At 43.7% G+C, this 27,351-nt stretch overlaps 1 protein-coding gene across 5 annotated transcripts in view; it reads right to left on the bottom strand.

Moving 5' to 3' along the window:
* Positions 1 to 26,464, bottom strand: part of LOC116780238 (phospholipid-transporting ATPase FetA-like) — a 94,966-nt gene extending 68,502 nt beyond the window's left edge. The window contains exons 1-2 of one of the 5 annotated variants that reach the window (XM_032674880.1): positions 26,343 to 26,464; positions 18,766 to 19,028 (exon numbers count right to left, since the gene is read on the bottom strand). The gene's annotated coding sequence lies outside the window, so the exon portion shown is untranslated. Of the gene's footprint in view, positions 1 to 4,936; positions 5,269 to 5,416; positions 6,165 to 9,962; positions 10,137 to 13,328; positions 13,349 to 18,765; positions 19,029 to 26,342 lie in introns of those variants that run through there. The other 4 variants (XM_032674883.1, XM_032674881.1, XM_032674882.1 and 1 more) reach the window with 4 other exon arrangements.
* Positions 26,465 to 27,351: the final 887 nt, after the last annotated feature.

Genomic DNA, 27,351 nt, shown 5'->3' with positions numbered 1-27,351 from the left:
CGAGCCACAGATCTGCTAATCACTGTTCCCTGGCAGCACCAGGATGCAAAAGGTTGACAGATTGCAATCATCATATTGATGATTACATGATCCATATGAACTCTGGATGTTGCTGTATTTGTCAAACATTTTAGAAAAACAATAATCATTGTTCACTGGAAGCACAAGGATGCAAAATGTCGACAGATTGTAATCATCATATTGATGATTACATGATCCATATGAACTCTGGATTTTGCTGTATTTGCCAAAAATTTAGAAAAACAATCCCCAGCTACCAAACCTCTCCCAGCTGCATACTCAATTGACAAGGCATATAATTTCAGCAGAAGGGAAAGAAGAAGATTTATATTTGTGGGGGAACAGAGAAGAGAGGATGGTTGTAAACCTGCTTTCAGCAATAACAGCATGAAACAAACAATAGACTTTCATGTCTCCCAAACAAAAACCTGAAACTTCCCTCAGCTTTTGTTAATTACTGTGATTCTTTGAACCCTGGTTTCTGGTGGGATTGCAGCATGACAAGAAGATTGAAACAATACACTGTTTTGGCATGGAGGGCACCTTTGGTTCCCACAGCTTCTCAGTCCATTCAATTAGAATTGCATCCACTGAACATCTTCACTCAGCACCAAATTTAAGTCACCACCAAATATCCTTACAGGCCAGCACAAATATCCTTACAGGCTCACCATTCCCACAAAACTTTGCCTTTTAGGGTAGACACAGGGTGATAGCTTTGCCATATACATTTGTACGAATTACCTCTCTGGTACGGCATTTCAACTACACAGATTTGGCACAGCTGCTTACTTAGTTAGATCCTAGGAGTTACGAATCCTTCCCAAGCTGACCCGGTCCTTTATTCAAAGCTCAGTTCCTGGCTTGCCCAAACCACAATGTTATTTGACAATGTGTCAGTCATTATTCAATGGGCACACAGACGATGGCATTAAGGGCTGGACACACCCCTATTGCATTGAGGTGTACCCTTTATTTTCATAATATTGCAAATATCTTCCTTTGCTGCTTTGTTATTGACTCACACATCTAATCCCCATACTTCTTTACCTAGGCAAGCTACTCGCTGGCTTTAGGTTGTGTGTGTGGCTGCCTGTTCACACTCCCCTCAGTGACAGGACACCATCACGCTTCCAGGCATCTGTTTCCAGTCTGAGAGTTCACTGACCATGGGCTGCAAGTGTGAAAACAAACATACGCACATAATGCTTGAGTTGTCCCCTGTGGTGGTGCGGCAGGTACTGTTCCCCTTCTTCTTAGTTAGCACAACCTTTGCAGATAGGTGTTGTCTCTTGGCTGACCTTAGCTCTTCCGGCCCCGGAGTCCTAGGTCTTTTTCTTGGGGTATTTTGGACTCTCAGTTCTACTTGCAAGGTCCAACATCTTTGCCCCTGCACCTACCAACAAATTACCTCAGGGTATTTTTTTTCCCCCCACAGATTTTACTTGTAATCAAAATTCATGCCCCGGTTCAGTTTTCTTTACTTATCTGTTTTTTAAATCCGAGATTCAGTTTCCCCTCCAAAATTGCCATGATGGATCATCAGCCTCATATCACTCACATCAATTTTTAATTACAGTTTAAATTTCTCTTTGCACTTTCTGGGAAAAAAATTCTCTCACATTTCATTTGTTGCGTGGCATGAAGTGCTTCTTAAATTTTGGTAAGACACTTTGACAGCCTTCTTTTCCTGAATTAATTAAAAATCCATAAAACACACGAAAACTTTCTGTAGTCAGAAAAAAGGCAATTTCCTGTTTGTCTTAGTTTTCCCTGGCACCAGCTATTTTCAGAGGCAAAGTGAAGCACTGCTTCAGTATCCTGAAGTTGCTTTCCACAGTCTGTGTCAGACCTTCTGGACTTTTTGTTGTTGTTGTTCCATTTTCCATTTCATTATTTTGGGATTTTCTTCATTTTTGTTTACTTCAGGTACTCTGCACTACTCAGTAATCAACTGGGCCCATAGAATTTGGTCCAAGCCCTCATCTTACCAGGAAACTTGTTCCTTCCCCATGTTTTCAGAAATTAAAGTTCATGTTAGCAGAAATTAAAGTTCAAATTCCCAGTTCCTCTTTTATGGGGATTTGGGGGTATAAGCTATGAATAAATTATCTCTTCTTACTAGAGAACACTTTTGTACCTGTGGGGCTCCATAAACTATGTGTGGCTTACACTTCTGCAAAGACAATCCACCTGCTTTATGGCTACTGACAGTTTAATCATGGGCTCAGAGCACTTTTATATCCACGGCACCTCTCTGTGAAGACAGGCTGCAAGGACTGAGGTTGGTCAGCCTAGAGAAGGGAAGGCTCTGGGGAGATCTTAGAGCACCTTCCAATACTTAAAGGGGCTACAAAAGAGCTGGAGAGGGACTTTTTACAAGGGCATGTAGTGACAGGACAAACGTAATGGCTTCAAACTGGAAGAGAGTAGGTTTAAATTAGATATTAGGAAGCAATTCTTTACTGTGAGGGTGAGGCCCTGGCACAAGTTGCCCAAAGAAGCTGTGGCTGCCCCATCCCTATAAGTGTTCAAGGCCAGGTTGGACAGGGCTTTGAGCAACTTGGTCTAGTAGAAAGTGTCCATGGCAAAGGAGTTGGAATTACGTGATCTTTAAGGTCCCTTCCAAGTCAAGCCATTCCAAGAATCTATGATTTGGCTTGAGAACACAACTGGAAAGCTCCTCCTGCATGAGGGGCAAGTTGCAATGAGCCACAACGTGTGGAATTTGCAATGGCTATACTGCAAACTGGAGATAGAGGGAGGCCCTTCCCACCATTACAATCATGAGTAGCAAAATGAGAGAAGACATGGCAAATTTGGATGAATGGAGAGCAGATGTTGCAGGTGGAAAGCACAGCTCATTTCTTGGCCCCATTTCTCTGGACAAAGCTATACGATAAGTCAGATTCAATGATAAATACAAATCAGAATATACTTGATGCTTTTGCTCCCATCGCCTCATTCACAGACTCTGTGAAATGATCCATGTTAAATACAATAATTTTTGGAAGGGTTATTTTAATCCAGATCATGGGGTGTAGTTCAGTACAGACTGAAATTCCTGCCCAAGCAGTGGTTGTATCAGATTTGAGAGGGCAGCAAATTGGGCTGTAGTACTAAAAGCAAGAACCCAGAGAGGAGGAGAATGTCAGATTTCTCCAGTCAGTTTTGCCACCAAACATCCTGTGGTATATATACACCCTAAAACATTTAAACAACCCTGTCCAGGTACAAATTCAGACAGCACACCATGCCTCCACTCCCCTTTCCATGTCAGGTCAGTTTTTGCACACAAGGAAGATTTGCAAGTTAAATTTTTTTGTAGATCTATGTTCAGCTGGTGTAACAACCACAAATATCCAGAGGTCTTAGAATTCTGGGGTTTTTTTCAGGCTAAAATACTAAATATCAAACTAATAACTCAGCATATGACAAAGCAGATCCCAAGCCCTGGGCATTGTGACAGACAAGGTTGAAAACCACTTGTGCTGCCCATTGCTCTGGGTGGACTAATGATGTTAAATACCATGAGGTGAACCAGACCCAAATCGCTAAATTTTGAACATGTATCACTTTACACTGGATTTGGATGCACAGCTGGGAGAATATTAAAGGTTTAAAATACATTAGGTCCTCATACTTCCTATTTTCTCCATGCCTTAGCTGTATACCTGCTAAGGGCATGCATGTCAGGAGCTAGAGCTGGACAGTCACACTCACTCCCAGGTATCACAAGAAAGGACATCCTAGTCCAATGTTTGCCAATGTTCTGGTAAGGCCTGGCACAGCTGGCATAAACTGACCTTGCCACATGCCACACAAAGGCATGTTTGCAAAGAGACATGAACTACAGGTGTACTGTTTCAGTCAAATTTTTCATATTTTGCTTCCAAAGAGAATGATAAATTCGCTTTTTCCTCTCAAAAGCAGGTGCAAAAATTTCAGCCATTAGAAATAATTAGTTCTAATCATCTTTCAGCTTTGAAATACATTACTATTTGTATTTCTCCACCCCTTCTTACATCCCCTTGTGTTTGAATACCTGAAGAGCAAAACAGGTGTTGTACCACTCCCTGCTTTGCAAACACAGCGAGCTGCAGGGTGGACAACTGAAATGTGTGTTTTGAATCCCAAAAATACACTTTTTCAGGACTAAAATCAGATTTGACTGAATTCAAGCTGGAACAAGTTTAAGGCGCTATAAATGATCACTCTTGGCATCACAGTTTGCAAGAGGAGTGGAGACTGGTTTAAATCTATTGACTCAATGCAAAGAATCTGAAAGTACCTCTGAAACCCCACTTTTTCCGCACCTAAAGAGGTATCCTGGATGAGGTGAGCCAGCCCTACAGCTATTTTTAGGTGCTTTTCCAAGCTATATATACAGAAACCCATGAAACTCTGCGTTCTCACCCCTACACTCAAATGTGCCAATGCAATTAGCTGTAATTGCCGGGAAACAGGCTCAGTCTGTTATCTGCCACGTTTTAAAGTAATGATCCAATATCCTCCATCTGTCTTCATTAAAACACTCTTTAAACTGACACCAGGATGGCAGTCAAAAATTTGCATTCAGCTCCTGTGGGTAAGTTAGTTGCAACGACGCTCAAGTTACGGATCAACAGCTGTGGCAGAGCGGGTTCCCAAAAAGAAACGCAGTCTTCTCCCTCTGAAACAAACAATAGCAGCTTCCCCGGGCGGCTGCTGCTGCTGCTTGGAATCACACGCAGCTCAGCTCACTCCACCCAGACGTCTCTCAGCTCGCCCGCAGAAAAAACTCAACCCCGAGCTCTTTGATTAAGCTTCGCAAAACTCTTGGGTCTCAAAAAAAAAAAAAAAAAACCAAAAAGTTTTCTGCCCCCCAAAACTGGCAGAGAAAACAAGCGAGCGCAAGGAAAGCATTAAATCTTACCCTTGAAGGCTTGTAAAAGTCACAACAACAAAGTTGCTGCCCTCCATAGCACTCCGGTACACTCCTCTCTTCTCATTTACACGCAGCTTTATCCCCTCCCAAGACCGACAGCTTCGCTCGTAGTCACAGCGCCGGGACATTCATCTAAGGAACCAAACCTTCCCTGCGCTGTGAAATGGGCATCACGTGATCGTCTCCGACACCCTTAAAATCCACCGGTGACTCGCTCTGACATACAATGTCCCAGTAACTAAACTTACTCCAAGTTCCCTACTTCTTACTTCAGTCACTGGGCTTGGCTCCTTGCCAAAGCCTTTTTTTTATATTCTGTTTCCTGTAGATAGGGAGAGTGTAGTAGCTCCCTTAAAAATAAAATGCTTCAGCACTACAAACTGTGAAAGAGTAAAATAGAAAAGCAGAGCACCTAGGCTAGGGGAACCCCAATTAATTCGAGAGGCAACAGCTGTTTGCCTTACTTACCTCCTGCCAACGCGGAAGCTTTCAAAAAAGAAATCAAGCGAGTAAAAAAGTCCAACATATCCAATTGCTTTCAAAAAGGATGAACTTGGTAAGGAATCCATTTCTCAGCAGCAGCCCCTCTCTCTGTATCCGTAATACTGGTGTTGGTGAGGTTTCCTTAAACCCAGAGACACTGTCCTATGAGCTGCTCCCAAGGCTCCACCTCACCCACTTTCCAGTAGTTGTGAGTAGCAAAAAGTCTGCAGAGAAAAACCTCATAGAGCACAATTGCCTAATTCAACCACAGAGTTTCCTCCAGCCACCCAGAAGGTTTTTTTGGTGCTGAAATGTCAGGCGCTTGCTCATCCCGAGAGCATGACCTTCCCTTGCCCTCTGGAACACCTGCCTGGCCTCACTGTGGTCACAGGGACCCTCCTCACCAGAACCCCCCAGCACTCTCATAAACCTCCCAACCTTCCCACCTGTTCTCCCACCTTCAATCAAAACAACATTCACTTTTTTTTTTCCCCCTAGTTTGTGGGACCCTTCACAATACAGTGCCCTCCTGTATGCCAGTTCCCTGGTGTTTTTCCTACCACATGCACTACAAGATCAAAACTAGGACAACTACAACTTTAATCCACTTCTTGCTTCCCTATACCTGTGAATTGCAATTATTTTAAGATCACCATATTCTTTCCCTAGTTGTCTTCACAGTAATGCCTCACAGGAATGTCTCAATCTATTGCAGACAACAAGAGAATGTTTCACATAAAGGATTTCTAGATGTATTTGTCTCTGATTTTTCCTTTAGCTTCTGAGTTTTCCCACTGGGTTTACGTGAACACTGTTAAAATTAATTTCAAGCCTACCCACAAACACTTGAATGCATTAATCAGCTGATTAATTATAGTAACATGAGAATTGAGGCTTTGCCAAGGAGCATTTTCTAGAAAGTGAAATTTTCTGGAGTGCTGTCCAGAGGAAAGCTATGGATCACTCTGGATGACAGTACTCCAGTGGTCATGAAGGTTGCAGAACAAAGAGGGAATTAAATGGACCATATAGCACCATTTCTGAAAGAAGAACAAGACCCTATGCCCTTTACATGACTCCAGGATTATTCCAAGCAACACCTATTTGAGACAATATTTATTGAATTGGCTTCCTACTTACAACACACAGTATCCATTCAAACAGCCAACCTGGGACATGGCATGTAGGACTATCTCCTCAAGATCCAGGTCATTTTCAGGTGATTTTGAACTTGACAGCCTCTAACTGGAGAAGAAATTCCCCCTGCACTAACCATTTCTCATATTCTCACCATGCACATCTCAATAGCAACAGCCCGAGTATCACATTTTTTCCTTCGAGCAAGAGTACAAGGATCTGGATTAATTTTGGTCCTTCTACATATTTGGAGAATCTCTTGTTCTTGCTTCATTCTGGAGCTTTCCTTCTTCTTTTAACTGTAATCTGCGTTTTTCGTGGCATCTTCATATGTCAGTTGATGACGATTCATTCCACACTACTCCCACTTCCTTTGCTGCTGTCTTTATGCTTGCTTGTTACCACTTTGACCTTGGCCACAGTCATTTCTTCCTTCCGAGAGTTAGGTTTATCTCCTTCCCTTGACATACAGCCATATGCAAGTGCTGGGGCTTGTTTAGACTTCAAAATAACTAAAAGTTTAGTAGGCTGATTTGTTAATGATTTTTCTTGACACTGAAAATCCACCTCACATACATTGCCAATAACTTTTTCCCTCAGCTATGCTTTCCTCGTGGACTTCAGTGAACCTGCTCATGTAGGGAAGCTCAGCGTACGTGGCAGCATTCAGAAGAGCAGGAGTGACTCAGGGTTATGAACTCAGCTCTGAGTTCTCTTGTCCTTGCCTTACAGTTTTTCCTGGAATAGCATCTTCCCAATCATCACATCATTTGCATCAGCCTTTGCAGATTTCCGGACGCACCAGGGACCACTGCTGCCCACAGTATCAATTGTCAGAATTGCAGTTCCGGTATAAAGGGTGTACACGTATGCTGGGTATCTGAGTGTGCACTGCAGCCAGCATGGTTTGGGCAGGGATTCAGCTGGACAGCTGCAGAAAGGCAGCAGTGACTTGCCATGACCCACAGTTATGGGAAGAAGTTCATTCTATAGCTTTTCCAGTAAATGAGCTGTTTTCTTGGCCAGGCAGCCTCCTCCATACTGTGGTCCTTCATCTTTTAATCCTCCACTTTCCCAATGGTCACAGAGGGCTAGCCAGAGTGGGGGTGGATTTAAATTCATGCCATTAAGACCTTATCCTAAGACTGTATCTGAGAAAATGGCTTCCAGTCGTTCAGCCTCTGTGGCATTTCAACTACAATCAAGATCCAAAAATGAAGTCTTACTGACACTGATGTGTAAGGAGTGCCCTCAGCCCACTCTCCAGACCAGATTTGCTCTCCCTCCAATCAGCAAAGCTGACAGAGGAGAGGATACTCTCTGGATCACCCAGAACCCAACATGTCTGGTGACCTAGTAAAGCTTTGAATGGCTCAATACACCCCAGAGTAACTGGAGAGGAGAACTAGAGGAAAGGAGAGAAACATGCTCTGGAGCATCCCACAACATAGACTTAAACCAAATGTCAGTCCTTGAGAATCCTTCCCTATGACAAAGCCATTTTTAAAATTTCTGCATCTAGCATCCAGATACTTTCCCACAGAACCTGTATAGTTCAAAAGGAGCACTGATGGACTTTGCTTTGCCTTTCTATCTTGTAACTGCAGTCTGCAACTCCTGAACTGCAAGGTTTGAAGCCTGACCTGCTCTACCATGGCTGGTACTTCTCTCTGCAGAGAAGCAGCCGTGACCTACGGAGCCAAGATGGGTTCCCCAAGCACCCAGAGTCGGTACAATCTCCAGGGATCATTTCCACCCAAACTTATCTCCATCTCCTAGAACAACACAAGTGCATTGCTCATCCTAACCATGGTTGTCACAGTTCCAGAAAAGCCTTTCTACATGGTGCTGGAGGATTTCCTCACAAACCTCCAAGGGTCAGCCTTAGATGACTGAATCTCCTCCCATAGCCTGTGCTTTCCTCATCCCAGCTTTTCTATCTTTTCCTCGCTAGTCCTGGCCGGTGAGAAGCTCCTTGTGTAGGGGAGGGATAAGTAGCCTATTTCACTGTGGGGACCCCTGCCACATCTGTTGTTATGAGCACCTGCAGTGGGTGCAAGGGTCAGACAGGCATCTTGTCCCAACTGCCTTTGTTATGAGAGACCACAGAACATGCCAAGTTGGAAGGGACCCACAAGGACCATCAAGTCCAAGCCTTAGCCCTGCACAGGACTATCCCCAAGAGTTACACCGTGGGCCTGAGAGTATCATCCCTACACTCCTTGAACTTTGCCAGGCTTGGTGCTATGACCACTGTCCTGGGGAATCAGTTCTAGTGCCCACCCACCCTCTGGGTGAAAAACCTTTTTCTAATATCCAACCTAAACCTCCCCTGGCACAACTTCAGGCCAGTCCTGTCACTGGCCACCACAGAGAAGACATCAGTGCCTATCCCTCCTCTTCCTCTCACAAGGAAGTTGTAACTGCAATGAGGTCTCCCCTCAGTCTCCTCTTCTCCAGGCTGAACAGAACAAGTGACCTCAGCTGCTCCTCTTATGGCTTCCCCCAAAGGCCCTTCACCATCTTCATTGCCCTTCTTTGGACACTCTCTAATGGCTTAATATTTTTCTTATATTGTGGTGCCCAAAATTGCACACAATATTCAATTTGAGGCCGCACCAGAGCATTGTGTATCCTCTTGCTGTCAAAAGTCAGTGTAAGATACATAAGAAATACAGGACTGAAAGGAACAAAGTGGGACACTCTTGTTCACCCCTTTAATATCAGAGAGCTGTTTAGAAAAAGGAGTGTATGAAGAACATCCAAGTCCTAAATTGCAGTAGTCCAAGAAACACCAGCACAATCATAAAATGATTAATGAATGACCAAATGTCCTAAAATATACTATAGCACAGGTCAGGAAAGATGAAGTGCACTGGCAGTGTCCTTGATCCCTGCAGAAGATGTGGCAGGTGGAACTGTCCAACTGGCACCAGGAAGCACACCACAACACTACAGAGGAGGGGAAAATTAAACACTTCATGTTCCTGTTACCATGACCAGCCTGTAGGAGGCAAATGAAATGGGCAGAGAAAGGCAATGTCACAAAATGACCAGTTGCTCTAGTGCTGTCCTTGCCTTTTGGGAGCCACTTAGTCAAACTCATTTGACTTCTCCACCAAGGAATTAAACTGGTAGAATTCCAAAGTAACTCAATTTGAAGGGATGCTCTGGATTCCTAGCTGTATGTATCCATCCCTCTGGGTGTAATCTGAAGTGTGCAAAATTGGTACTGCAGGTTAATGCAGAGGTATTCCCATACTTCATCAATTACTCCAGAAGCTGGGAGCTGTCGCAGGACATGCCACATGGAAATGGTCAGAGAATAGTTTCTGTGAGTGTGTGCAGAATAACTTGAGTCATACTGATCAGGATTTGGTGGACTGCTACTTACCTGCAGCAGAGAAGGAAGGGTGCGTGGCTAGAGATGCCCTTTCTCCCCCAAAGCCCCTTGCCCAGTATTCCAAGCCCTTGACAAACAACAATCAGCTGGGTAAAATCATGAGAAATCCACAAAGCCACAGACTCATGTCTTTAAAAAGATAGCAGCAACTTGCTCTGGTACTATTGATCTCATCTTCCTGGCGCCGACACCTGCAAATGTGATACCTCCTGATGTTTTAAAACATAAATTGAAATAATGTCTCTCAGTTGCCTTGTAGCCCATGGGAGACGGAGCAGAGCTGAAAATATTTTGATCGAAGAGCATTCATCTGTGTTGAGCTGCTCAGATTACACTGAAGGGGAGATAAACCTTCAGAAAAAATCAATTCTACAGGGAACAAGCCTGAGATTAACTCATTTCTGAGTCCTGTTCCCACCAGATTTGGGATCTTGTGTTTACAAACTCCCTTCTGGCCAAAAATTTCATTGCCCTGATAGGGAAGGGGCTGTTGCAAGGGCAGAAGTCTCATGGCTCTCCTGAAATATTCTGTGTGATCCTATGAGAAACTAAGTGATTTGATGGTCACAGATATTAGTGGGAGCTGATGGATGTTCACCTGTCTCAGGATTATGTTGTTGGAGTATAAATCTGCATCTCTTCATTGGCCTACAGCACTGCACGTGCCTGACGGTACAGGCAAAGCACAGGGATTAATCAGCTGCTGCAGCAAACCCCAGATGTGTCCACACTGTGTTTAGCACATATTTCCTAATCATCACCAGTGAAAAAAGGGGAATCTCAGGGGGATGCTCGGGAGGGCTTGTTAAAAGCTAATCATGCCTACGTGAATAGAAAAAACTCAATAGCTGAGGGCAAAGCGACAGCCCAGCTTGTTAGAGCCTCCAAGGAAAGCGTGCTTTGTGACTGGGGTATTGCACAAGGCTGCTGGCTGCTATTTGCAAGGCAGTAGCTGCCACAAACACGTGTGCTGTGTCTGGTGGCACTTCAGACACTGTCACATGCACAGCCCTCAGATACACATCAAAAAACCCAGCTCACTGAGGAATCAGGATACCCCGCAGTGGGACCCCGTGATTGAACATACAAAGCAAATACAACCCATGCAGAGCCTTGGCATTTTACAGAGTCTTCCCATATGGGAAAAACGGGCAGCACCCGTGGGAGAAATGGCACTTTCGGCGTGGAATAACATCACCTGAAGGGCTGTATAATGGTTATACAATATTTAGTCTTAGGTAGCCTCCCAGAGATGCTCTAGTCCTAGTTATGCTTAGCCCACGTACTTCCTCTGCATATTCTGCCAAGGCAGAGCAAGCACTGCAGCCTAACAGATGTGCTGGGAGAGCTCAGCAGATGGACAGGACTGTGATGGATCAGCCCTTCAGATTTCCAGGGGGGAAGCACAGGTGACACTGAGGAGCAGTGTCCACAACACTGGATAGGCTATTTTGTACTGTGGCCATGCAGCCTTATCCCCCACTGCACACTCTTGTGTGCTAGGCATGTGTGGAAAGGATGGGAAATCTCTGGATCTGCATTCCCTAAAGCATCAGCCAAGAGATCTAGGGTTTATTTCTTTAAGTCCTTCACGAGGTTCGTTATATATTGCTCTGACAGTCAGTCATCTGTCACGTGAAAAACTCAGTGGGGCATCATCACACCCCTTATGCTCATAAGCACTTTAACCATAATTCCGAATTAAACATACCATATGCATGTATATCTCTACTGTCTCTTTTCCAGGTTACAATCATACCTATCCTGCCAGGAAAAATATGGATGCAACCTGCTGCCTTCCAGGACATTATCAATGATCTTCTGTGTATTTTGAAGTAGTATTTGCTGCACTAGGTGTTCAAGGCCAGGCTGGATGGGGCTCTGAGGAACCTGGTCTGGTGGAAGATGTTCCTGCTTTTGGCAGGGCATTGGAGCTAGATGATCTTTAAGGTCTCTTTGACCCAAACCATGCTATGATTCTATGATTCTATGATTAAGTCCTTATTATATTATTACAGCTTTTGCTGGCTAGATGGTGATAAGCCAGCCCACTTAAGAGAGGTCAGGAGGACCTTGGGGGTGACTGAATGATGTTCATTTTAGAGATATGCAGCAGCACCAGCATTCCATAGGGCCATTATCCCAAAAAGGATAGGAGCACATAGAAGAATATTATTGTAGTACTGGTGACCAGGACTGAGTGACTTCTTGACCTGTCATAACTAAAATTTTGTGAACTCTGAGAAGAACAAGGAAACCTCTGCCTGGTAGCAGAGGAGCAGGGTTGGAAAAAAAAAATAGCTATCATATAAAACAAGGCCCAGGGAGGCTAATGTATTAATAAGAGAGAATTTGGCTCCCCTCTGGAACATCAAACTTTAAATAATTAACTGAAAATCTAAAATGTCTACAGTAATGCAATATGACTTAAATAGGCACAAAAACATTTATTTCCCTGAATATTTCCCCAACAAAACTGCATGACATTTTTATCGACAGTTTGCACTTCAACAGCAGCACCATCTTGCAGTAAATAAGCCCTATATTACCGCAGCTCCACCAGTATGGCCACAGCACAGCCAGGTCTCATCACTGCCAGCCTTTGCTTTTATTCAGTGCAAGTTTAATTGATCTTAGATTGTTCCTGTATCTGTTCTCCAGGTGTTTAACAGACATGCGTGTTCCTCTGTGCTTACATGGCTGAGAGCAAAAACCTGTATTATTCCCATCTCTGTACACATGGACAGTCAGTATTTAAGTAGTGAGTTCCTATTAACTGAAATAAAAGTTACAGAATCACAGAATATGCCAAGTTGGAAGGGACCCACACAGATCATCAAGTTCAACCCTTAGCCCTGCACAGGACCATCTCCAAGAGTCACACCATGTCCTTGAGAATATCATCCAAACACCTCTTGAACTCTGTCAGGCTTAGTGCTATGACCACTGTCCTAGGGAATCAGTTCCAGTGCCCACCCACCCTCTGGGTGAAGAACTGTTTACTAATATCCATCCTAAACCTTCCCTGGCACAACTTCAGGCCATTCCCTTGAGTTCTGTCACTGGTCACCACAGAGAAGACATCAGTGCCAGCGCCCTGCTTCCCTTCATGAGGATGTTGAAGACCACAATGAGGTCTCCCCTCAGTCTCCTCTTCTCCAGGCTGAACAGACCAAGTGCCCTCAGCTGCTCCTCACACAGCTTCCCCTCAAGGCCCTTCACCATCTTCATTGCCCTCCTCTGGACACTCTCTAATGGCTTCATATCCTTCTTATATCGTGGTGCCCAAAACTACACACAATATTCAAGGTGAGGCTGCCCCAGTGCAGAGCAGAACGGGACAATCCCCTCCCTCACCTGGCTGGTGATGCTTTGCCTGATGTCCCCCAGGACACGGCTGGCCCTCCTGGCTGCCAAGGCACTGCTGACTCATATTCAACTTGCCATCGACCAGGACCCCCAGGTCCCTTTCTGTGGCACTGCTTTGCAGCATCTCCCTCTGCAGCCACAGAAAAGAGAGGAGTAACCTGGAGGGTGCATGGGGCCTTCAGGAGGTGATGGCAGTGTTAAAGAGGGATGCTCTTCTCCCAAGAGTTTAGGAGAACCTGCAGGGGGAAAAGACAGCAGCAGAGAAATCAGAGAGAAATGTGTGGTGCACACAGGCTCAAGGCTGCTGCGAGTCTAGCTCACTTGAGGTTAATTGTTGCCATTTCTACAGTTGGGGTATGATGCAGTATCACAGAAGATCCCTTTAAAATCAAGGAGATACATGAAAAGGCAGGCAGGTATTTAAATTAAACACCTTATTCCCAGAGTTACAATTTGTTGCACTACGCTTGGTTTTCAAGGGCTGCTTGCAGGGTTAAGTAAGTTGTGGGCCCCGTAAGAAGAGACAGCATTTTCTGCTTCTGACAGAGTGGCCAAGGTTTTGCCAGTGTAGCTCCAGAAGGCAATGACACATTACAGCCTGAAGCTGGTAATGTGCTAATGAAGATACACAGCAGAAAACATAATCAAAGACTCTGGGACTAAAGGGAATTAAGTAAAGTTTCAGCAGTACTGTGTGGCACCAAATGCCTAGTCAGGAGAAATAAAGAAACTAGTTTTTTTAATAAGGAAATAAAAAGAAACACAAGGGCCGTGGCCCTCTAGCTTGGTGTGGCACTGAAGCAAACTCAATCAGTTTTGGTGCCTCTTCCCCACAAGGCAATAGATAATCTTTAGATAACTGCAGGACATCCCAGCTCATTATAATAGAAAGAGTGGTGGAAGCCACATAAGGATTAATGCAGACAAGGAGAAACTGTACTCTTAACCATAATCTTCAGGGTATGTTTTATTCTTTTATGTTCTTTTTGTGCTATGTTCCATTATTTCAAATAATGTGTTTTTAACTTTCTTAGCAGCCTTTCAGTACCTAAAGGGAGCCTACAAGTAGGCTGGAGAGGGCATTTGACAAAGGCATGCAAAGATAGAACAAGGGGGAATGCTTTTAATTTGAAAGAGGGCAGGTTTAGATTAGGTATTAGGTAGAATTCTTACTGTGAGTGTGGTAAGGCACTGGAACAGGTTGCCCAGAGAAGTTGTGGATGTCCGGCCAACTTCCCTAGATGAAGCAAAGTACTAAAAAACACATGTAATCCCTAAAGACTTGGCAAAGGTGATGTAATCAAAACAGAATAAATGCCTTGTGTCAGTAAATGAAAGTCATAATTTCTCTTAGAAGAAGCAAGATTGGATTAGCTTTGGGGATGAGCTTGGTACAGACATGTAGTCAGCTTAGACAGAGGTCTGAGTGTTTCCTTGGATGCCATCTGCTAAACAGGTTGTGTCTGCCCAGAAAGGCATGGACTTGAAGTTTTTCCTACAGTCAAACTGCTATTTTGGCATTAGGAGAAAATAAACCCCCAGCATAAAACACAAAGGGATTAGGCAAAGGCAGTGTCCTAAATCAGTTTGTGCAGCAAATTTGGAAAGAACATATGTACACTAGTCCATGAAAAAAATGCTGAGAAAAAATGCTGTTTGTAAACCAAATAAAGAAGAGCGCATTCTTCTGGCCAGTCCACCTGCAGCACAGTTTGCAGCAAGGGTTGATCAGAAATGAAACTGGTGACAATCCAGAGAATGACAATATCTGGCAAGCACACAGAGTCAAAAGCAGTGTCTGGTGTCCAGCTGGAGCTGGGAATTCGCTCTGGCACATGGTAAAGTTATGCATCACACAGCTATACCTTGAGACTCCTGAAAATATTTGGGCTATGAGGCAACCCCATCTGTGAGGCATGAAATTTAAATAGACCAAAGTATGTATTGCCTCATTAATCAATATCTGATGTAGTGGAAAGGTTTTAAATGAATGATTTCTTGGAAACTCGTTGCAGTCTGCAGCTGATCTTGCAAGTGTCCTACAATTTTGTTCAAGTTTTTGGTTTGTGTTTCTAGTCTCGTGTTTCTTAGCAAAACAAGAAAAGGCCTCCATGGAGGCTCTTACATCACTTGAAGAAGAAGAGTTAAAGAAAGAAGAAACATACTTAAGGAGCTGGGAAGGCCAGGCAGCAGAGGCAAAAGAATTCACATGTGAAAAAAAGAAATTTTGGGAGCATACCAGGATGAAGAGAAACAGCCCTAGAGTGAGACTTAAACTGAAAGACAAACCTATTGCTCGATGGGTATAACAGTAACAAAAAGCACTGGAAATCAGTGATTTTAATGTGGGATGCCTCTATTTGGAGGCAGTAGAGACTAGGGACTTCTGTAAGGTACCTGGGAAATCTAACACAGGCAGCTGAGGCATCAACTGATCTTGCAGCAGATATAGCTGGAGAGGATGTTAATTGGAGTAGTCATGGTTTACAGTCACACAAATAAACATAAATCACCATCAGTTTTAGTTTATGCTTACATGACAGTTCCTACAAACTATAGCAGCTCAGGAGGAGATACGCATCAGTTTGGATGGCTTTGTTATGGAGGAACAGCCTTCAGGATACACTCCAGCCACCCCACCCAGTGCAGAGACAGAGCCCTTGGGAAAAACACTCTGAGGACATGGCTCCAAGGGTGAAGAGGTCTAGAAGAGAATAGCAGAGAGAGCAATTCTAACTGGAATGCAAGACAGCAGTCCCTTGCAAACAAGCATAAATTAAGCAAAACGATTGTTCTCACTCCCCTCACACCTGTGTCTTTTGTACTCTTGTAAAGCCAAATCTGTACATTTAAGATGGAAAAGTAAACTAAGTCTTGTTTGTCCAAGAAGTGCAATGGCAGGTGGGGAATGCATTGGCAACATTTCCAATGACAAGAAGAGTATAAATCACACACAACAGTTCTCACCAAAGGTCAGGGGAAAGCAAGTGAAGGTCTTGATGTTAAACTACTTGGTAATCCATGTTGCCACTGAAACTGTAGCCCACAGTAGCTGCATATCCCAGCAAACTCAGGATCACATGAACAATGGAGTAGGAAGGAAGCAATGGATGAAAGAGTAGTGCTAAATCACATATGGAGATATTCAGGGAGCTCCACAGGCCGCTGGAGTGAGTCAGAGAAAGGGAAAAGGAGTCTTGTTTATCTATGGATCATAGTTATCAGCAATGTCTACAGGGCATGCACCCAGCTCTGACCTTGGAACCACTGCAGTGTTGCCCAACTCTCAGTCTAACCATCTTGCACTGCTGTCTGTCATGGGAGCACATGGGGAAAAGTAAAGTTGTTAATGGATTGTGATCTACGCTCTCAAGTGCTCCTGCTTGGGGGATGGCATTGGAAGCACCGCTAAAGCCACATAATTCCACCTTTAAAATGTGAAAATTGGCTTAAACAAACAAACAAACAAATAAATAAATAAACATTATATATGTGTGTGTGTGTGTATATATATACACACATTTATACAGACAGTGGAGCAGAACTCATCTCTTTGAGTTTTCCTGATGTGTGAGTCTTGAGTGCTCATGTGGGTTTTCCTCCTTACCCCTATATCACTTTACACACGTGCAAGAACCTCATCCTGTTCCTTCTGGAACCAGTGCTAAGCACATGCAAACATTGTTGCCTCCCAGACTGGACCCATGAGTGTAAGGGACTGGATGGCTGTCCAGACTAAACACTGCCATGCTGAGTGTGTGGAAGGTGAGTCACCAGAGAGCACAGAGTGGTCCCTCTAACACAGACAACTGACTGTCTGGTCATACTCTGGGAATCTCTCATGTCCAATGGTGGTGAACTATTCCCAGTGAAACTGAGAGCATGTTTCCCGGCTGACTTGGAGAGAAGTCATGCTGCCACCAAACAGCATGATTTACTGTGATATCAGCAGATCAGCCTACATCTATGTTTCTTTCCTCCCAGTCATTTTTTTTTTGCTTAAGCCTGGAATGGTGACTTTCAGTAATACTAAACTGTGTGTAGATCACAAATAAGCCAGCAGCTAGAACCAAAGCTAAAGTGCAGTAAGTCACACATTTGACTAAATAGAGATCCACAGGGAGTTTTTATCACTAAGAAAAATAAGTCACTCACTGGGAAGGAAGTAAACAGTTAACTTCAGTAATGTGAACTGCAGTGTTACCTTCCTCTGATGATTTGCAACCAAGTTATCACTGAGAAATAGACTGCCTTTATCACCAATTGTATGGCCTTAACCATTGCTTTCAATACTGTTTTTGAAGTAATTTGACATTTGCAGAGTCAGATAGTGCAGCAAATTCACTTTAGCTAAAACAAAAAGGTTCCTTCCCCTATGGCCTCACTTAGCAAAATCTCCTGCTGGCTTCCATGGAACTTTTGCCTGTGTCAGGATACCTGAATAATCATGGGCAGAGAGAGAAGGGTGAAAATCCTTGTGGTGAAAATCCTCCTTCAATACATGCTAAGGTGTCTTACTCCTGGGGTGAGAGTCAAAATAGTGCCAGATGTCAGGAAACATCCCAGGACTTCGTATGTCAGATGAGCAAGGATTTAGGGGGGGAAGGGGTACTCTTTTTCACTAGTACAGAAGATACTTTGGATGTGTTTCCTCTAGTCAGTTCTCCACCTTCAAAAAATCTTTGGGCATCCATGAGTTGACATCACCACTCTAGCTTAATGAAAGAAAAATAACTGCGCTAAGAAAAGCATATCCAGGAGAATCCTAACACTGAGATTTCTATATAAGGGTCTTAAGCAAGTGGTGCAAATGCTCCATCCAAATCTCACACCCTCCACTTTTAGAGGCAATGAGACCATTTATCACTTAGCACATAACAGGCCAGAAAACAGCTTGTTAATTGTCCTATCTACCGGTTTTAGCTAGGGCACATCTCCTCCAGAGACAGTCAGTTACAATACAAAACCCTTCATGATGGAGGATCAAGACATCCCTGTGTTTCAGGCCTTTATTTTTAAATAAAAATGCCATGTAATAAGGATAGGGAGAACTTGGAGCACCTTCCACAGAGGAGAAGCCTGGCTCTCTCTATTCAGAGATTTTAAATGGGGAGAGAAGAGAGGCCTGGATCCAAAGAAAGTAAAATGGACGTGTACTTCCCCACTGACTTTGGAGAGCTTTCTAAAGCCACACTGCAGTGGTCCAAACTCACTCTACCTTTGAATGTCACTAACACATTAGGGCTAGCACTACATATAGAAAATTAAGACACCAGACTCATTATTAAGAACCAGCATTTGCAGATGCACCATAACCCAGTATGCAAAAGGAAAAAAACGCACAGGAAAACACAGCTGAAATCTGGGTTCCTATGCAAGTTTTTACTGTTTTCTCCTAGAAGAAGAAATGAAGAAATTGTCCTACCTGGCTGTTTTGTGTCCTCTTTTCTACCTGAAGCTGTTTGTCACAACAAGCAGAAGGGATTGTTTTCAGCACCATACAAAAAGACGCAGCTTCTTTTAAACTCCCTGGATGGTTCCTCCACGGAGCACGCCAGCCTTCTCCCCAGCTGGGAGGTGAAGCTCACCACGCTTTCCAGGATCTGGAGGCAAATCCGTGCAGGGGCACGCTGAACACGATCCAGAAGTTACAGGATGTCTTGGCGTGTTCTGTGTACTCGATAAGGGCTGCAAGAGAAAAGGCAAAGTTCCCGGAGCTGTGGGTGGAACATGGCACCGTGCAGCACTGAGCAAATAAAAGGCAATTGATCGTTGGACTCGGGTGTGACACCGGGTATTACAAAGGGTTATATACCATAGGCAGGACTCTGTATTTCATCTGAGAGAAATGCAGCCCAAAAAACCCACTGGTGCACCCTGCTGCACCTAAAGCAACAGCGGGACACTGAGCTCAACTTTAGGCCATCAGCAGATTTGTCTTCTTGGTCAGCACTCAGGTGGAGAATTCCAATCACAAGTTATTTTCTTTCTTACAGGCCAGACATTTCACTCTCTCCCATAAGGACTTATAAAATGTATGCCACTTCTGTGGGGTAGTCGATTATTTGGGGGATTTGTGGTGCCAAATACAACAGGGTACTGATTCAAGTTTCTGGATTCCATGGCTATAAAAAAAAACCATCTAAGTTCAGCTTTTGACACAAAGTTTTTTGTTTCAACGCCCTCTTCAACCTGAAAAAAAAGTTTACAATGATAATTCTGAGATGGAGAAGAGGCAGAACTAATCTAAAAAAAATCACCCCAGTACAACTGTGATAGGGTGCAATAGGAAAACTTAAGATAAAATTAAATTGTCTAAATAATTACATTTATCTGCAACACCAGTATTGCATGTTTTCCTACAATTCAGTAATGCAAACTTCCAGTACTAATTCACAAGCACTGACTAGCTCCTGTAAGTCCTTTTTGACACCTACTTTTAGATTCAATGACACCTTCTGCCTGAAAAATTCTGAATTAATGTCGGGTTGAAATAGATAAAGACTTTTTTCAAATTTTTTTTTTAACATTCCTTGCAATATGCTAAATTATTGAAGCAGAAGCCTTTCTAAAAGGTAATTCACATGTCCTTAACCAGCTTATCTATTTGGGGTTTTTTTTGTATTCTGTCTGTTCTTGGTTAACAAAAAGAGATTTATCAGTACCACTGTTCTCTGCAGCCCTTTTTAAACTAAATCTGTTCTTTGGCTTTCAATGCAGCAGGTGAAATTGCAAACATAGCAGTGAAAGCTTACAATTTTATTTGAAGATCTCTCATTAGGTAGTGGACCATGGTTATGACTAATACGGTCATGTGGACATGACCTAAAGAAGGAAGGATAACAGACCGAGCAACACTGAAATGAGATTCAAATCCCCTCTCATATCTGTGGCAGATCCTGGGTGAGCAAATAAATGCTGCTGTGCTTCTATTTTCTTATTCATAAAAGGGAATAATAATTCTTCACTTCATCAAGAGACCAAGTAGCAAATATCAGCAACTAAAAAGTGTTTAGAGACACACCAGTGATACCTCAGAATATGAGAATTTTTCAGTCTCTTTCATATAACAAATGCCTTATATAACAGAGGCTGTCTCAAAGTCCTGTTAAAAACACTTTTTTTCCCCCCCAGAATGGGAATACTCACTTCTGTGTGGGGTAGAAATGAATAAGCTCTTTTTCTGTTTACTTTCCAGTTCATGTATCAGTTCATGATATTACTATTGAAACAGAAGGTCTTCATAAGGAAAAAAGGTGCCACAGAGTGCGGATTTTAGTTTTAATACCAACAGAAATATGACAGCCTCTCCTGTTAGCGTTTTGCCTCCAAGCACTATAGCTATGAGTCAGCGAGCTGATAGGAAGACTTTCACACAGCCTTCAGAATCAGCCTTGGAGGATACACAAAATTACAATTCTTTCCTGTCTCTGCTGTGTTGGTCACTAAAGTAAAAATAACTTCAAAGTAACAATGGTTAACAGTTTGGAACTAGGAGTGCAGCTTTAGGTTAAAGTTTTTGTAGCATGAAAACTCCCTTTGTTTGCAGTTGAAAAGCTACTGTTTAAGAATGATGCAATTTTTAAGGGGAAAAGAAAGGCATGCTGCTGCCTGATGGAAAGCTGTGTTGCAAGAACTGCTTACGCGATCTGCTCTTCCCTTAATGGCTCTCAGCTCTTTTCCAGAAGATTTCTTCCAGAGAAGTTCTTTCCAAAGCTGTTGTCTCCTTTACAAAATATTGGGGAGCATTTCCCCTCTCTCCCGTCTTGTGGAGTATGGATGGTACCAATAGGTACCAATAACCTCTTTTTCTCATGCTCAGTGAATTCAGTGTGTCTGTACTTAGCTACTGACTGTGTTTCTTCACCCTCAGTTTCTGCTTTATAAATATCCTGTTGTGTTGTGGCTTCCTTCTGTAGCTGTAAAGTGCTGGGCATGGCAATGGACAGAACTCTCATGACTTCTTGTGGACACTCATCCTCCCAGCAATAAGCACACCAGCCATTCTGGAGTAAGAAAATTTAGAATGACACTGATGAGTGAAGCAGAAGGTATTTGGGTTTGGCCCTTCTGCATATCCAAAAAGATGGATGAAACCAGCCTACCTGAAGACAGGTCCTGAAACACAAATGTGTTCATGAGCCACATTCAACTTTTTGGGGCAAGGACTAGCCCTGCATCCTTCTCTAGGTCTTTGCCATGCGAGAGACCAAATAGTTTATCAGGTATACATAACTTCCAGCTCTTTAGGGAGACTGCTGGTGAGATCCCCTGGGACAGGGGAGTGGAATAGAGCTGACAGATCTTTAAGGAAGTCTTCCACAGAGCACGAGAGCTAGCAATCCCCAGAATTAAGAAGTCAAGCAAGGAAGGACTGACCAGCATGGCTGAGTAGGGACCCATTGGTCAAACTAAAGGAAAAGAAGAAAATGCGCAAACAGTGGAAGTTAGGACAGGTGAGCTGGGAAGAGTATAGAGATGAAGTACAGTTGTGTAGAGATGGGGTGAGGAAGGCCAAGATGAAGCTGGAACTGAACCTGGCAAGGGTTGCAAAGAATAATAAGGAAGGGCTTATATAGGTATATTAACCAGAAAAGGAGGGTCAAAGAAGGTGCAACCCCTGATAAACAATGCTGGAAAACTGGAAACAAAGGGTGAGGGGCAGGCTGAGGTACTCAGCAACTTTTTGCCTCAGTCTTGGCAACTTCTCTTCCCACACCTCTTGAGTGCGTGGACAGCAGGGTGGGGACTGGGGGAAAAACATCCCTTCCACTGTAAGAGAAGATCGGATTCATGACCACCTGAGGAAAGGGAACATACATAAGTCTATGGGACCCCATGAGATGCATCCTAGAGTCCTGAGGAAACTGGCTGATGTAGTTGTTAAGCCACTCTCTATGATATCTGAAAAGTCATGGCAGTCAGGAGAAATCCCAGGTGACTGGAAAAGGGGAAACATTGTACTCATCTTTAAAACAGGGAAGAAAGGATGACCCTGAGAACTATTGACCTGTCAGCTTCACCTCTGTGCCTGGTAAGGTCATGGAACAGATCCTCTTAGAAGATGTGCTAAGGCACATAGAGGACAGGGAGGTAGTTTGAGACAACCAACACGGCTTTCCCAAGGGCAAGTTGTGGCTGATGAACCCCATGGCTGTGCATGATGAGGTGACTACGTCAGTGGACAAGGGAAGGGTTACAGATGTTATTTATCTGGACTTCTGTAAAGCCTTTGACATGGTATCCCACAACATCCTCTCTAGACTGGAGGGAGATGGATTTGATGAGTGGACTGTTAGATGGACAAGAAACTGGTTGGAAGGTTGCATCGAGAGGGGGGTGGTCAATGGCTCAGAGTCCCAAGGGACCTCAGTGAGAAGTAGTGTCCATATTGGGATCAGTGTTATTTAATATCTTCATTAATGACACAGACAAAGGAATCAAGTGCAGCCTCAGCAAATTTGCAGATGACACCAAGCTGAGTCGTGCTGTTGACACACCTGAAGGACAGGATGCTATCCAAAGGGACCTGGACAAGCTCGGGAAGTGGACTCAAGGGAATTTCATGAGATTTAATAAGACCAAGTGCAAGGTGCTCCACCTGGGTCAGGGCAACCCCCGGTACCAACACAGGCTGGGGGATGAACAGATCAAGAGCAGCCCTGCTGAGAACGACTTGGGTGTGCTGGTGGGTGAGAGGCTGGACATGACCCAGCCATGTGCACTCACAGCCCAGAAACCAATCCTGTCCTGGCTGCATCCAAAGCAGGGTGGGCAGCAGGTGAGGGAGGGGATTCTGCCCCTCTGCTCTGCTCTGGTGAGACCCCTGGAGCACTGCATCCAGCTCTGGGGTCCCCAGCACAGGAAGGACAAGGACCTGTTGTAGTGAGTCCAGAGGAGGCCATCAAGATAATTAAAGGACAAGAGTACCTCTCCTGCAAGGAAAGGCTGAGAGAATTGGAATTGTTCCACCTGGAAAAGAGAAGGTTTCGGGGTGACCTAATTGTGGCCTCCAGTACCTGAAGGGAGCCTACAAGAAAAATGAAGAGGGACTTTTTAGAAGGGCATGTAGCAACAGGACAAGGGGGAATGGCTTCAAACTGAGAGAGAGTAGGTTTAAATTAGATATTAGGAAGAAATTCTTTACCAGGCTGGATGGAGCTCTGAGCAACCTGGTCTACAGAAAGGTATCCCTGCTCATAGCATTGGGGTTGGAACTATATGATCTTTAGGGTCCCTTCCATCCCAAACCGTTCTATGAGTCTATGACCTGACTCACTGGCTTTAAACCAACGTCTGCACAATGTAGTGACAATAAGCTAGTGGAAGTCTGGTTATGTTCACTTGAAGTTATTGCCATACAAATCAGACACAAAGGGTTTGTTTTTTTTTTAATGCATCTTTTCAACCACTGAGTTCAAAATAAGGTCTCACAAGGGCTTGCATTGCCACAACCCCCATCACAATGAACTGTGGTGCTGGGGTTAGGCAGGGGTTAACTTCTTAAACCAGCCATCTTCGCTGGCTGAAACCAGTGTCTCATGGGAGTGTGCCTTCACACATGGCAATAACACAAGCAACAGAAGTCTCACAGTGGGCCCCTATGATATGGGCCAGAGAGTGGATGTTACTGGAAGAAGAGAATGTTGAATATTCAGCTTGACCGTTTACTGAAAACCCTATTTTATGAAGCGAATTTACAACAAGGCAGCATTAACTTGCCTTCAAAGACAGGATTTAAATCTCTGGAGGGAACTCCCATGTATATTCAGGACAGCTACCCAAACTCACTTGCAGAATTTAGAAGTCTCCTACTGAGAAATATGCCAGCAGATGCTTCCTGACATTTAATGCTAAACATGCTATAATGAGGCTATAAACAGCCTTTCACTCCAAAACATAGGAAGGAATAGCACAAGACCCCAGGGAGGGACAGCTCTGTAGAAATGGGTTTGTTGTTCCTGATTAGGATTCAAACAGCCCTCCCTGGTGTTCTTAGTCCTGGTTTGATTTGTTCTAAGGCATGTCAGATGTTTGTCACACAAACAGACTCCCTGATACTTTCACTATGATGGAAAACTAAAAATAAGAGGTGCAAGTAAAGAAAGGGAGCCACAATATGAGTCTAAAAGCAGCACATGGTCATGTAATCACTACAACCCACTGCTGTCATGAGAACTCCTGACCAAAGTTTCCATTTTAACTTTTGCCATAGTGTGGTTGTCACCTTCCAGTGAATTTCAGGAAGATTCATGTGCCTACTTCCCTTTGGCTGCTGTGAAAAGTCTCAGTTTCCCAGCATTTTGTTAGAGTACCAGTGACATAACCTTCAAAGCAACAATTTCTAAGGCTTCTGAAGAAATAGAGATATTTCAGTCATGGCTGAATACCTGAAGAGAAACTTTTTGGCTCTCTGACCAATCTGATTAACAGTTAAATGTAGAGAACTATATAAGAAAAGAATATTGAAAGGTCTGAGAGACACCTGTATAAAATAGAAGCTAAAGAGCAGGAACAGAATAAAATCTGGCTCCAATCTCACACAGGGGTGAATGGCATGTTCATAGCTCATTTTTTTAGATGTAGGTTAAGGCTTTTGCAAGGTTTCTCAGGCTCAGCTCACCTTTTCTACAATTGAAATTAACATAATTAGCGTGATCCACGATTAACAACATTAATGTGATACATCGTTAACATTAACATCGTTAATGTTACAGGACTTTGAACTTACAGCAGGATTGTAAATTAGAATTTGACCCTACGCACCTAATTGTGCAAACAAGCAAAAGATCACAACACATGTTAAACTCAGAGTTGTTTGACACACGTGAACTCCTACAATTGAAAACTTTTAAAATGTTATTGCAAGAGATCGCTGACATACCTCTGTCTGGCATCATCCACCCTGAATTAATCAGGGAACTCTAAAACATTACAAAATATTTTTATTGAACATACCAGATATATAATCACGATAGTGTTCACTAAGAGCAACATAGTGCATACAGTTCTAATCCCCCACAAAAGCAGACTCAGACACACCAATACTCATTCTAGAAGAGGAAAAATTTTGGTGGACTTCAGGAACATAATGGCTGACATGTTTATAATAAAGGATTAAAGTTAAAACAATCTCTCAGCACGACAGGCAAAGGAGGGTACATGAGACTCAGTTTCCTGCTGTGGAATAAGCTATTAAGAGCCAATTTCTGGCCCAGCATAAGTCAGAAATGAAGCTACAATACTAGGTGCTAGTCAAGGATTGGCCTGAGTTTTTGGATTTTCAAGGCCAGATGTCTGTGTCTAACCTTTAGATAGTCAGTGCCAAGAGTCCTCAGTGAAACTGACCTGCAGTGTCCAGCAGATGAGAATACAGCCCACTGCTCAAGTTCTCAAAAGTTGCTGTACTGCAAATCTTACATAGATTTTAGCTCTTCATTATTTGAGGTGTCCCAAGAGGTGCCTGAAGCTGCCAAGATTCTGGAATAGGTTTGTGGAGGAAAAATTAGGCAGGACTTGTATTTTTCTAGGGCTTTTCACACATTCCCATGTTCTGAGTATATGAAGAGCTTTCCTTCTATTCTGGGATCAGTTTGAGGTAAGGTAATATCACAGACACACTTCTGTTTAACCCAGCAGTAATATTTAGGCTTTTGAAAAGAGGCATTTGACAAACAAGAACAAGAGAAATTATTTCAACAATGATACCCCTCAGTACGTTTTAAATTGTCAGGGGAGGAAGTTAAACAATGATGTTACCTTGTTAGCATCATTTCCCCTTTTCCCTACATGTTTTTGGAGTGCCTGAGTATGTTCCTTGCATGCTGGGGACATCAAATATTGAGAGATGCAAATTCAAAACCACTGCGAAGACGCCTCTGATATCCCCCAGCTACAGAAATAAACTTTTGCTTTAGCTTTGCAAAATCATCAAACTTCCTGCTCTCTCCCATCTCCTCTCAAGAAGAGATAAAGGCTCGGTATAATAGGTGCCCTACTTACCTAAGGCTTTGATCTCTCATAACTCTCTGCTCACAGATTTCTGGAGGAGCCCCAGCATACGTGAATTTACAACCCAGTGAGCTGCTGTGCCTTCCAAGAGGGCTGGCTTCAGCACCGCGTCTGCGAGACTTCAAAGGAGAGAGGGAAGTTATTTTCTATTTATCGCTCCAATTTCCCTCTCTGCTGCCTCTGGACACTGTCAGTCCTAGAAGATCATAGAACAGCTTGTGTTGGATATGACGTTTTTCGGGACAGGCTCTACGCTGAACTTCTGTGAACCATATCCAAGGCGAAATATGCTCATGAGACATCTTGGTGGGTTTTTTTAAATTTCCTTGCAGGAGTCAGGGTGCAAAATGCTGCCATTAGATTAACTGGCCTTTGCTTCAGACACATAAATACACACTTCACTTTGAAACAGCTACCTGAACCAGTAGGCAAGACTGTGACTAAGCCAGCACTCTCCTGCAACTTCCTGGGAAGGGTGCTTAGAACTTGACAAAGCATGGACAGTATTTTGAGGGCTTGGATTCCTGCCCCCTAATTTAACTGCAGTGACCAGTTCACAAAGATTATGTCTAAACTGGTCAGCTGGAAGCCTTTCCAAGTCTCCAAGCATAAATCATGGCTGCATACCAGTTTCTGCACTACTGGGTCTTGCCCTTACATGTAATCTCTCACTGCTGGGGGTCATGTCCTGCCCAGTAGAAACGGGGAAGAAACTTGGGTAAATAGTGTTTGTCCCTGGGGACATTCCAGATGGCTGCACAGCACCCATGGGCCAATTCATTTATCTGGACAAGAGGGGTCTTCCATGCAGACTACGTGCACACCTGGGGGGCAGCTGGGACTCTGCCGTGCTAGACAGGATTGCCCAGAAAAGCTGTGGAGGCTTATGCCTGGAAGTGTTCAAGGCCAGGCTGGATGGGGCTCTGAGCAACCTGGTCTAGTGGGAGGGTCCCTGCACATGGCCGGGGGCTTGAAATTAGATGGTCTTTAAGGTCCCTTC

The sequence above is a fragment of the Chiroxiphia lanceolata genome, chromosome Z (assembly GCF_009829145.1).
Source record: "Chiroxiphia lanceolata isolate bChiLan1 chromosome Z, bChiLan1.pri, whole genome shotgun sequence".
Lineage (NCBI taxonomy): Eukaryota > Metazoa > Chordata > Aves > Passeriformes > Pipridae > Chiroxiphia > Chiroxiphia lanceolata.
Note: the sequence above shows the minus strand (reverse complement) of the source record. Positions and strands in the feature narration are given on the sequence as shown.